General features: G+C 35.1%; 1 long non-coding RNA gene across 2 annotated transcripts; it reads left to right on the plus strand.

Moving 5' to 3' along the window:
- The first annotated feature begins 714 nt into the window (after positions 1-714).
- Positions 715-5,411, plus strand: LOC307161725. 2 transcript variants are annotated; one of them, XR_013821788.1, is made up of 6 exons: positions 715-1,504; positions 1,736-1,763; positions 1,922-2,158; positions 2,559-2,720; positions 3,978-4,072; positions 4,623-5,411. It is a non-coding gene; the product is annotated as an uncharacterized lncRNA (long non-coding RNA). The 2 variants fall into 2 exon arrangements; XR_013821789.1 differs by having other exon boundaries at positions 967-1,504; positions 1,925-2,158; positions 4,623-5,094.
- Positions 5,412-13,666: the final 8,255 nt, after the last annotated feature.

Consider the following 13,666-nt stretch of genomic DNA (forward strand, 5'->3'; position numbering starts at 1 on the left):
ATATGACTGCAACATATATCTATACATATATTTGACTTATCTGAGAACACAATATATGACTGCAACATATATCTATACATATATTTGACTTATCTGAGAACACAATATATGCCTGCAGCATATATGAACATGTATGTGTCCAAACATGTGAAGAAAATATTTGAGTTCATCCATATATGACACCATATATCTGCATATATTATAGTATAGTATTGGTTTCTCGCATATATGGACAACATTAATTATAAATATGTGACATACATATTTGTTTTCAACATATTTAATAAATGTATGTAAACATACACTGTAACCCTTTACTGTAAATTTACAACGAATTTCTTACAGAATTGTAGGCTACTGTATTTCCATAATACAGTATTAAGCTGTATCTTTTACAGAACAGCTGTAAATATACAGCACATTTATGTTTTCGTCCTGATAAATTCGTTACCATCATACTGACTGAAAAGGCATTGCATTGTGGGATTGATTTCTTTCGCGCTCAATTCAGTTCAAATGTGACGCGTCATGCGAGCAGACAGTAACGTTACTGTGCGTTCACACCGCCGGCGGCGAGAGCGTCAAAGTGGCCGGAAGCCATTCATTTTCAATGAGAGCCGGCGGCGAGCTCCGGCGAGGGCGGCGCGGCGCGTCTTGGACGGCGAGAGCGGCGAGAAGAGTTGAAATCAAGTCAACTTTATGGTAATAAGCTATGACGCGGTTCGGCGGCAACGGCGGCAACCAGTCGGAATGTAGAAGTCCTCCGCCTGAGGGAATACGAGAGAACACAATTCTGTAAACTTTGGTTCCCACCACATTAGTTCCTAAGCAAAATGGAGGAAAAATTAATCATTTCTGTTGCGGGTTTCCCGTTATTGTACGACTTGTCATCCATGGTGTTGTCAGTTTGATTAGAAAAAGCTGCGCAACACTATTTATAGGCAACATTTTCGCGCTAGAACTTCTTTGAACTAAAAACGCTTGTTTTTTAAGCAGGAATGCAATTCATTTGCTCAAAATAATAATGATTTTGACCAATTGCAGCAACGGTTTTTGTGGCCCCTTTAAATAAAGTTTTTTATAAAATCACGCATTAATCTACGTCAGAGCGTCCCCGAATCTTTCTACGGCGTCGGTGACAGGGCGGCGAGAGCGAATTTTGCCGCTCTCGCCGGCGGCGGTGTGAACGTACAGTTAGGCAGTTACAACAGGCAAACTCGTTTTGTCAGCGGGATTCAACTGAACAAATAATCATTCCTGTTATCAAGATAAACAATGTCTGCGAATCTGTGAGCAATTTTAAAGCTTTTTTGAGGTTCGGTTCGGTTCGGTTCGTGTTTCAAACATTAGTTGCCTGTGACGCAGCAGAAAATGGACGACGTTAACGGTAGCAGCTACCTGAAGACGGATGGAAGAATTTGTCATTGAATAATCTAACCTGCGCGTGACGATAAGTGGGATTTAGAGTTTGAGAAGATGGAGAATTGTTCAACTGAGTGATACGGTAAGCCAATATATAAGTTTTTTTTTTTTTTTTTTTGCGTTCGCATTTCTACATTGTTTTCACGTATTTGGTTTGATTTTGCGAACGCGGTTTACTACCGTGGCCGCGCAAGCAATTCACTGACTCTGTTCCACCTGTTTACCAAGTAACGTTAACTTCGACATTTCATATAATAGACAACCTTTACCATGCTATTTGCATGACGTGCATTTGATATTTTTTTCGTTTTAGGCTTTGTAATCTGATGGCCATTGTTAATGTAAGTGCTTTTAAGTAGTGTTACAGTTATAGTCTAGGTTGTAAAAAAAAAAAAAATGCTGTCAAATTCTGTCAGTTCTGTGATCGTGCTTTTGAATCGTTGTCAGAATTTTGCTAGCACATGAAAATCCATGTTCCTAATGCTGTTTTCAAATGTAGTAGGCCTGTTCCTGATTGCCATCCCATGGTCCTACAACTACTCCCTAATTCAAAGAAGTTAGACGGTGTTATCCTTCAAGCAGATAAGTAGAGATTATTCAGCAAATCTCATTAATTTGTAATATGTTTTATGTTTTGGGTTCTGTTGATCAAGGTTGTGCTGTCCTTTTTAAAAATTGTTTCAGAAATTTGCATCGCTGATGTCCATTTGCCAGAAAGTCCACGACTTATTTCCTGGTATGTAAACATTAAAGGGGTAGATGAAACCTAAAATGAAAAGCCATCATTTACTCACCCTACTGCAAAATATGTTTTTCTTAATTAGTGTTTTTATTTTGTTTCCAGTCCAGATATCTACAATTCTTACATGAAGAAGCATTTATTAGACACGTAAAAATTGTCTTGTTTTCTGAAAGAATAAGTCAAAATTAAGTGAGTTTATGCTTAAAACAAACAAAATTATATGCCAGTGCATTTTAGCATTCTAACCAATTTTAATTTTTAGTTGAAAAATTTAATTCATAGAACTATGAATAGACAACTACATCGAACCACAGTGGAACCCACAGTAGTTATTTTAATTATTAATATTATTTATTTATTCTTTTTTTTTATTTTCTTTTTTATTCCATTACAGGTCAATCTCTAAGCAACCAGTGCTGGATATTAAGTTTGGAAGGTCAAGGTGTGTGTGAAGGATCACAGCCTCTTCATCACTGGCCTGGCAGCGCTGTTTGCCTCCTCCTATAACTTCAGCTTGCAGTACCAGGAAGAGGCAGCACCTTGAGTTTGGTCAGAGGTTAGTCATTGGCATATTTGCCATTCATACATATATATATATATATATATATATATATATATATATATATATATATATATATATATATATATATATTAGACTGAATTGTGTCACTAACCTTGACTTGACAGTATTTATTATGTTGACTACTGGTATGAACAATATGGCCCTGGTTTCCATACAGGGCTTAGCTTAAGCCAGGTCTAGGCCTTAATAAAATTAGGGTATTTAAGCAGCTTTTATAATAATGTATCATTAAAAAAAAAAAAACATTACTGGTGTGCATCTTGAGATAAAACAGTGGCAGTCATATATTTTAAGATATATCGGTGCAAGTTGTTTTCAGTTGAAGGATTAGTGAAAATTCTGTCATTAATTACTCGCCCTCATGTCGTTCCAAACCTGTAAGACCTTCGTTCATCTTCAGAACACAAATTAAGATATTTTTGATGAAATCTGAGAGGTTTCTGAACCACCCATAGACAGCAACGTCTTTGCAACTTTTAAGGCCCAGAAAGCTAGTAAAAACATTGTTTAAATAATCCATGTAACTAGTGCAACCTTAAAGGAGAACTCCGGTCAATTTTAACATTGAGCTAATTTTTTTGTAAATTTGGAGTGCTGTCAATACAGAGAACAACGACAAAAATCGGTGTTGCCTACACCGTGTTATCCTCTTTTTAAAATTTGCACCCTGTTGACTTCAATTTTTAAACCTGCTTTTAGCCTCTTAACATCCTTGATGTGTCATACAAGTGCCCAGCCATGTGAGTGATTCCTTCAGAGTGAACACGGGTGAATCTGACTGCAGTAGATGTGAAAGATATCTTGTTGAAACATCTACAAATGTCCGTATATAGGTGAAAATGCCCCTTGAAATCAATTTAAGGTGGCAAATATATTACCCCTTAATAAAAAATGTTAATTTCTGTCACTGCTGTAAACTGACCACTGCATAGAATATGAATATCTTTGTCAGTCAGCTGTCAACAGGCCTAAACAAGCCATGGCACCAAGCACAGAAACACAATTATTATCAACAAAACTTTGAAAATATCGATCGAGACATATTTTGTCAATATTGCTCACCCCTAATGCATGGTATTAATTTTGATTTCTTTGGGTCTTAAAAAGGTCTTAAAAAGCCTTAAATTTGACTTTAAAAAATGTGCAGAAACCCTGCTTCATAATATTTAGGTTGAACCACTGTAGCTATATATTTACCAATGTTTTTACCACTTTTCTGGGCTTTGACAGTTGCAATGATATTGATATCAATGGAAGGACAAAACTATCAGATTTCATCAAAAATATCTTCATTTGTGTCCCGAAGATGAACAAAAGTCTTGAGGGTGAGTAATAATGACAGAATTAAAATTTTTGGGTGCAAACATGCATTTTAGTCTGGTAAATCATGTTGTCATATATGCAATAAACATTGCAAGGCTTGCAATTAAGTTAAATTATTTCTGTCACAAAGGTTTGGGCTGGATTCTGGCAGTGTGTGCTCTATATAAACGGAGAGTCTAAAGACTGCCTTTCCACTGATACTCTGATGGCACCGGATGAGGGCATGATATTGTTAATGAGCTGGGTGATGAGTAGACAAAAGTTGTAGAATAAAACTTTAAATCTGGCAACCCCACTTCCAAAAATTTAGTTAGTTGACAGTGTGCATGTAAACAGACACATTGAGTTGATGTATTTTACCAGGGCAGAAAAAATATCAGTTATTGATCACAACATCCAACATTGCATTTTTTTTTTCACAACATCCAACATTGCATTTATTTTATTTTTTTCATGTTGTTCAGTTTTAGACCGCTTTTGTGCTGTCTCTCTTTGTCAAAATATATACACTCAGTTAATAATATTTAATTGTTGTTTTTTTCTGCCTTTTAGACGCTTTCTTGACATCAATCCTGAACGTGGATCAAAAACAAAGAAAGGACAAGTAACTTCAAAGAAAACTGGCCAAGTTGTGCAAAACAAGAACACCACTGTAAGCCTACAGGTGTCCTCACTTCTGCGAAACCTTGCAGACTTTGAATGGGATTTCGTTTGCACTTTTATGGACTTCAAAAAAGAAACAGCATTTCACTGTCGTTATAAAGCTTGGAAGAGCCAGGACATTTTTTAATAGAACTCTGATTGTATTCGTCTGAAAGAATAATGTCATATACACCTAGGATGACTTGAGGGTGAGTAAATCATGTGCTAATTTAAATTTTTGGGTGAACTATTCCTTTAATTAAGTGCTAACTGTTACCTGTTTAAGTGTTAAAATTGCATTTTATGTTTAAAAAGTAATTCAGCCAACATGTTCACAGAAGGCAATTTAACTAAATAAATGTTTTAAAACCCAGAAAATGTTTTCTTTTTCCTAGTGTGACTACTCTTATGAAACCTTAAAGTATAATATTTTAATTATGTAATAATAAAAGCAGTATTCCCTGTAAAAATACAATTTATTGCTGTCGACAAGTTTAATGTAAAATGTGGTATATGCTGTATTTGGTAATTACAGTGGAGTACTGTAAATGCTGTTTACTGTAGTAGTGTTGTAAAAATACAGTATGTGGATAGCAACCCAGCTGCCAGTATTTAACTGTAAATTTACAGTGAAAAGTTTTACAGTGTACATGCATGTGATACTGATGCATTTTTAAAGCTGTGGCATATGGTTATGGTACTTTGTGGATGTATTTGTCAAAAATGACAAAGAAAACACTGCATTATTGTATTAAAATACTATATTTGGTATTCACACAATAGACAATCTCCAACTATAGGCATTTAATTTCAAGGCATTCAGATATAAGGTTTGTATCCCTAATACATGTGAAAGTATGTACTATAGAAATAAGTACATATATGCATGTATAAATATATGCGTCATATATGCGTGTATACATATATGCGCCATATATGCGTGTATACATATATGCGCCATATATGCGTGTATACATATATGCGCCATATATGCGTGTATACATATATGCGTCTTACATATATTTCACATTTATGTGCATATACGGGAAAATATATGGCACTTACATGAAAACGGCCATTTTTGATATATTTTGAAATATATGTTTCATATATGTATATGTGTTTTACATATATGAATTTTGCATATATTCTCATATATGCAGCAGACATACATGGGCACTAACATTATATATGTAATTTACATATATTGACATATATTACATTTCTGTATGGGTACTAACATGGCCAAGACCAAAGAGCTGTCCAAAGACACTAGAGACAAAATTGTACACCTCCACAAGGCTGGAAAGGGCTACGGGGAAATTGCCAAGCAGCTTGGTGAAAAAAGGTCCACTGTTGGAGCAATCATTAGAAAATGGAAGAAGCTAAACATGACTGTCAATCTCCCTCGGACTGGGGCTCCATGCAAGATCTCACCTCGTGGGGTCTCAATGATCCTAAGAAAGGTGAGAAATCAGCCCAGAACTACACGGGAGGAGCTGGGACCACCGTTTCCAAGGTTACTGTTGGTAATACACTAAGACGTCATGGTTTGAAATCATGCATGGCACGGAAGGTTCCCCTGCTTAAACCAGCACATGTCAAGGCCCGTCTTAAGTTTGCCAATGACCATTTGGATGATCCAGAGGAGTCATGGGAGAAAGTCATGTGGTCAGATGAGACCAAAATAGAACTTTTTGGTCATAATTCCACTAAACGTGTTTGGAGGAAGAAGAATGATGAGTACCATCCCAAGAACACCATCCCTACTGTGAAGCATGGGGGTGGTAGCATCATGCTTTGGGGGTGTTTTTCTGCACATGGGACAGGGCGACTGCACTGTATTAAGGAGAGGATGACCGGGGCCATGAATTGCGAGATTTTGGGGAACAACCTCCTTCCCTCAGTTAGAGCATTGAAGATGGGTCGAGGTTGGGTCTTCCAACATGACAATGACCCGAAGCACACAGCCAGGATAACCAAGGAGTGGCACTGTAAGAAGCATATCAAGGTTCTGGCGTGGCCTAGCCAGTCTCCAGACCTAAACCCAATAGAGAATCTTTGGAGGGAGCTCAAACTCCGTGTTTCTCAGCGACAGCCAGGAAACCTGACTGATCTAGAGAAGATCTGTGTGGAGGAGTGGGCCAAAATCCCTCCTGCAGTGTGTGTGTGCAAACCTGGTGAAAAACTACAGGAAACGTTTGACCTCTGTAATTGCAAACAAAGGCTACTGTACCAAATATTAACATTGATTTTCTCAGGTGTTCAAATACTTATTTGCAGCTGTATCATACAAATAAATAGTTAAAAAATCATACATTGTGATTTCTGGATTTTTTTTTTTTTTTTTAGATTATGTCTCTCACAGTGGACATGCACCTACGATGACAATTTCAGACCCCTCCATGATTTCTAAGTGGGAGAACTAGCAAAATAGCAGGGTGTTCAAATACAGTACTTATTTTCCTCACTGTATATATCTATCATTAGTTTTATATATTCTTTATCACTCTTGAATTCTTAAGTGGAGATAAACATGCATTTTCCATATGAAACATTGGAGTGTTAACAGTTTCTATTTCAATAGTGATTCATGAGTGATGCAATAATTTTCCAGGTTCAGAATTATGGGATTGGTGGAAGATATGAACCGCATATTGATGCATTGGTAAGTTCACTGTACAGACATGTCATCAATTTTGTAAACCAGCACAGAATTTGCCATTGGTTCCTTCAGGAATTTCTAATGGGCTTTGGTAGTTTTGTATTTACGAGTAATCATTTAATTTAATTTAAAATTTTAAATAAATTAAAATGCCAGCACAAACCTCATGTGTACAGTTTGAAAAGTAAACACTACTACTTCTACTACTACTACTACTACTACTACTAGGCGACTACTAAACATTAACTCTAAGAGAGTTTCTACCAAACTCTAAGAGAGATTCACTTTTTTGAGTCAACAGGCTTTTTACTGGATTACATGTTGATCAGTCAAATAATTACTAACTAACTAAAGAATGTTTGACCTCACAGGAGATTGAGAATGACAGGATTGCTACATTCCTAATTTATGTAAGTTGACAGTGTAAGTGCAGCTGTCAGAAAAACAATTTGCCTCAATGGCATTAAAGAGTATTTCTATTATAGCTATTAATATTACCTGTGTAAATATCTATATAAATGTTTTGTTGCTGTAGATGAGTGATGTGGAGATCGGGGGCGCCACTGTGTTCCCTAAAGTTGGAGTTGCAGTGCATCCGAAAAAGGTAAACCCTCAATTCTGTTTTTTTTTATTTTATATAAGGATAATTTAAATACTAATTCAATTCCATACAAGAATAATAATTTCAGCATCCTCTTTCTGCTCTTGCAGGGTTCAGCCGTGCTTTGGTTCAATCTCCACAGAAATGGTGAAGTGAACTGGAATACGGAGCACGCTGGATGCCCTGTGTTAGTGGGTAACAAATGGGGTAAGTTGATAAATCTAAAATATAATTGGCTGATTTGTTGACATTATTTTTATTGTTGACTACATTTTTTGTTGTGTATCCTATTATGTATAAATAAATGTATATTAATATATCTAAAATTCATTTCAGATTCATGACATTCTATACTGTATGTAGCTTTATCAAAATACTAATTGTCTTATTCGTGAGAGATTTTATTGTCCTTTTTTCTATTTTATGGTGTTCTTGAACCAAACATTCACACTCTATGGGGTGTTTTACATGTTTTTTTTAATAGCAGTTGTGTTTGAGGAGAAAAACAATTTGTCAAAAGGAAAGTGAACAATTGAAAGTTAAAGGTTAACGGTAACAATCATTAAGTTTATTTTTCTTGCTTTTATTTTTATTTTTTTCAGTTGCTAACAAATGGGTCCATAAGTTTGGACAGGAATTCAGGAGCCCCTGTTCTTTGTCAGAGTGGGAGTGAACGACTCTACAGGGCCTGAAGTCATATGATATTTGTATCTGTACTATATATATTTTAACATGACTACAGAGAAAGTTGTACTATATCTGTACTTGTTATTTATTATGTATCCGTAATTTAGGCAGGATCTGTAACAGATTTGTCATATCAACTTTTGCTGTTATTTGTAACTATTTCATTGTCACTTTTACTGCCTCAGATCACAGCTGAGTTTTTCATAGCTTGCCCTTCTTGTCCTGAGCCAATATCTCTGATCACAAAATTTAGCCCATGTGATCTCTCCACCTCTAGAGCCCTTTAGCTCTAACATGCATTGCAGAAAGGTACTGTGCTTTTGTACCTGTCAAAGCTCAGTATAAATAAGGGTATAGGTTTAGAGTTAGTTTTGCAATGCATCACAATGGATATTTGGATGAATAAAATGAATGTCTGTCTTGGTCAAATCTTTCATACGAATAAAAAAACTTCAGAATGAACGTTTCTTTCATCTGTAACTTTTGTGCGTGACATATTTGAGGGTTGGGCTCTGATGTCTTTATTTGATTTATTTTTTGCCTTTTCCCTTTGTGAAATAGTGGCCTCAGTACAACTCTGCCTGATATTTCAGCTTCAATCACAAGTCTCTTTAGTGATGCTGCATTTAAAAATATTCAGTTTTAGCGTTTTGGAATTATACACCTTAATTAATTTGCCCAAATTATTTTCAATAACTTGCCCTTTTTCCAATTTCAACGTACACTAAAAATAAACTAGTTGATTCAACTTAAATTAATTTGTAACCTGGCTGCCTTGTTAGGTATTTTAAGAAACTTCAGCTGCACACATATTGGAGTTCCTTAAACCTAGAATTAATATTAGTAACAAAGGTGAAGCTGACAAATAAGTTTAATCAACTTCATTCTTCATTTAGCCTTTATACTCTCCTCGTGTCTGAATTACACATCCTTCCCTCACGAGTCAAAATGACCCGAAGCATTAAAATTACACTTAATGTTTTTGTCCAGAAAGCTTATGTTGTTACATTCTGATAATATTTTTGAAGGAATTTTTTTTTTTTTTTACTATTTTGATCTCTAAATTACTATATTTTAACAATAATGAAATTTGAACTATAAGCACATTCTTTAAATACAAAATAACTGCAGTACATGCAGAATTCAGTTTAAGAAATCATGCATTGGGTGTCTCTGCTGACCTTGTGTGGGGAAAAAAAATATAACATGGCATTTCATGAATATTGCTTGTTGGCCTTAAAGCTCTGTCTATATGGAGCAAATGATTGGTCCCATTAATTTTTATAACATTTTTTTCTTATTTTTTCAAATTGACCTGCGAGGGAAGGGTCTGTTACTATTTTTATTACAACTACAAAATAATTCTTGAATCCAGTACATTTTTGTGTGTATTTTTCAATTTCAGTTGTGACAAAGCTGACATGGTCTTGTACCACTCCGATGAACACAATTTTTGAAAATGAAAAGAAAATAAATTTTGGGTCAAAATGACCCGAGGAGAGGATGGACGTATCGTATCAAATATATAAAAATATATATCGTTCTGATAGGTTGGTCACTGAAGAGGGCGGTCCAGAAAAGAGGGGAAATTGCCTTTGGATTGGATGTGCCTGAGGAAAGGGGAGGGTTTTGGGGAAGCTGTATGGCAGCAGAAGGGGATGAGAGATTGACTGCACAGCTGTCCACAAACAAACATGCACACACAAACAAATATGCACAGAGAAAAAAATGTCACTGTTAAAAACTAAACCAAATTTACATTGCGATTTGCTTAAGTTAGTGATGACATCTCAAATAAGCAATATTTGATTGTTAAAATAAACACTCTTACCCCGTCAATAAAAGGGTTGTAGAAGGAAGGATTAGAAGGAAAGGCAGATAAAGGTAATAAATAAAAAAATATTTATAATATGCACTGGAGTCACATGGACTATTTTAGCAATGTCTTTACTACCTTTCTGGGACTTGAAAGTGGTTGTTGCGATGCTGTCTATGGAGGGGTCAGAAAGCTCTTGGATTTCATCAAAAATATCTTCATTTGTGTTACAAGATAAACAAAGGTCTTACAGGTTTGGAACGACATGAGGGTGAGTAATTAATGACAGAAATTTTATTTTGGGGTGAACTACCCCTTTAAAGCAATTATTTTATATATAATTATATAATTATTTACGTTATTTACATATAATTATTTACCAAGGTATCACGTCGCATTTTTCTTCAATATCATGCAGCCCTAATGCCTAGGGGTGTAACGTTTCTTGGTAAAAAAACTTGCACCGCTGTTAATCTTAAAACTAATGACGCATCGATAATGTGGTTGTTGAAAATAACGTGTAAAACAGACAGAGTTAGGCTAATTTATGTTTCAGTAAATGGATACACATTCTGGCTTCCCCTATCTGTGTTCAACAATAGGAGTGCCGTATGCTCCAAGTCTAATATGGCCAGTCATTTACACTTTCATCAGCAGGTGTTGATAGTGCAAGCGAGACCTGGGGGCTGTTCCATAAACCAAGAGTATAAGCCAGGCTTATTTCGGTTAGTCAGGCTTATTGTCGGTGGATTCTGTTTCATAAAGCAAACTTAAAATAGTTCAAACTCGGTTACCCTGGCAACTTATGCTGGGAAACTAGCTTGGTCCAGGGCAGGCTAACTGTCAGGCTAAGCCTCAGTTGTTACACAGATCCTCTAACACTGACCAATAGGAACACAATGATATTACCACTGACACTCTCTCATACCATTATTGGACTTTATTTAACCATCATTAGTCCAAAAATAAATACACAGTATACAGAAAATCAAATATATAGCCTATATATATATATATATATATATATATATATATATATATATAATTTACTTTATTATGTCTTTCAATTCAAACACATTTAACACAATTATACAAATTGACAGTTCCTTTAAAGACATCATATTTTCCCCCAATAAATATTCCTTATTTTTCCTTCTACTTATTTTCTTTTGTGATAATACCCACCAACACATAGCCTAAAAACACACATGATTAGAACAATAACCAAAAAGTACATAGACACTTTTACATATGATTTAAGGGGGAAAAGACAAAAAACAATAAATAAATAGAAATAAAAATGTAACATTAACATATTTATATCAAACTCTTATAATGACACATAATTCCTAATAGTTATTCAAGTAATATTATTTGAATATCAAATATTCAATATTAAATAAGTAAAATAACAAATAACTAGAAATAAAAGGGAGGGAGGGTTATATAAAAATGTAGTTAATGTAGGCTAATATATATTCCTTTATTTTATGGAATAGTCTTTGAGTTGCACATATCTTTTCAAAATGTATACATTTGCTCTTAATTTAATGTTATCCTCTCCATAATGTACTTTAGAAACTAAATCTACTCATTTAAAACTGGGGATTCTTGCTTTCTCCAAAAAAATATTGCATTAAAAGCTGTAATTCTCAGCATTCTAAATAAGTATACATCATCTTTATTAAAGGTCCTATACCCAAAACTATATTTTGTATCTTTATATATTTAGTTTCTTAAAACATGAAGAACCATGTAGGAACATGTCACAAAAGCATAAAACAGCACAAAATATACGCTGTTTGATGGTGGATCGATTTGATCCACGATCGACCTCTAGGGCTGCTTCAGAAACTCGTGCACACGCAATTATCTAGACTTGATAAACCTGGATCAAATTAGTGAGATTGCGTGAGCTTCAAACCTTTTATGGAACCACTTTAGCCCCAACTCATTTGTTAGGCTCATTCAAGTCCGGTTTTGGAGTTTAATCCCCGCTTTTCTAAGCGTCTTTTATGGAACAGCCCCCTGAACAGCACACGTTATCCGTTTAAACTAATCTCATTTAAGCCTTGCCAATTTAAACATTGAAGCGCAAGAAGACGTGAAAAAGAACTTGCCTCTGAGAAGATTCATCCGAAGCACGCACATGGAAAGCCACGTCTCAGACAGTGCACAAATATTGAGTTCTCTTTCAAGTCTTGCGCTTGAACGGACAAATTCACAAAAAATATGTCAGCATGCCCGTCTTGGCAAGTATCCTAGCAAACATAGAAGGTTATGTCTCAAGTAAACGTAAACAGTCCAGAAAGACAATCCATGTGCTCAGTATCAGTGCACTAGATCATGCATTATGTCTTAAAGTGACCGCAGTCTAATATTCCTGTTGTATGTGTATAAAGTTAATCAAACAACAACAAAAAAAAAAGAAAATCACACACTGCTCTGAATAGCTTTTGTAACTTTATTAATAATGATTCATCTTTATTTTATTCAGTGAAGATTATATGCAATATCATTTTACATTTGATTACTTTATTCAAGTTCTGTACCCGAAAAAAAACTAAATTAAACACCAAAATAACCCGAAAAACTCTGTTTATTTTATTATCTTTGCTCTATTGTCTTAATTTGTGTTGTTGCTTGTAGTTTCATTATTTGTTCTTATTTTTTTATTTCTAGAATTTTTTTCCTTGAACATAGTAGGCTACATACTGAACCGTACTGAAACCTTAAAACCGTAATAAAAACTGAACCATGAGTAATTTGAAACGGGTCCATTAGACCCCTACTCATGCCCATTTGTTTCTATAGTTGCTCATTTGTTAATTGATTAGCCACACCTGTTCCTTGTTTTCTGCCTCATTTGCCCTGTCTATTATAGCCCCTCAGTTTTCAGTTGTAGTGATTTGTTCTTCTTTGCTGTGTTGCATTTCGTGTTTGTTGTTAGATTGCTAAGACTTTGTGCTCCTATTTTTACTTTGATGATTAAAAAAAAAAAAATCACGGCTCCGAAAAGATCCTTGTTCCTGCAACCAGCCCGCTGACACTCACTCATGTAAAGTTTTGCTTTTCATACATTTGGTGTAACATTGACATGAACCTTATACTTGATAGAAAGCTGTTGAGAGCGATAAAGAAAGACAGGGGGTCTGACTCTGCTTGAAATCAACCACACACATTAA

The sequence above is a fragment of the Squalius cephalus genome, assembly GCF_949319135.1.
Source record: "Squalius cephalus genome assembly, chromosome: 7".
NCBI classification, from domain to species: domain Eukaryota; kingdom Metazoa; phylum Chordata; class Actinopteri; order Cypriniformes; family Leuciscidae; genus Squalius; species Squalius cephalus.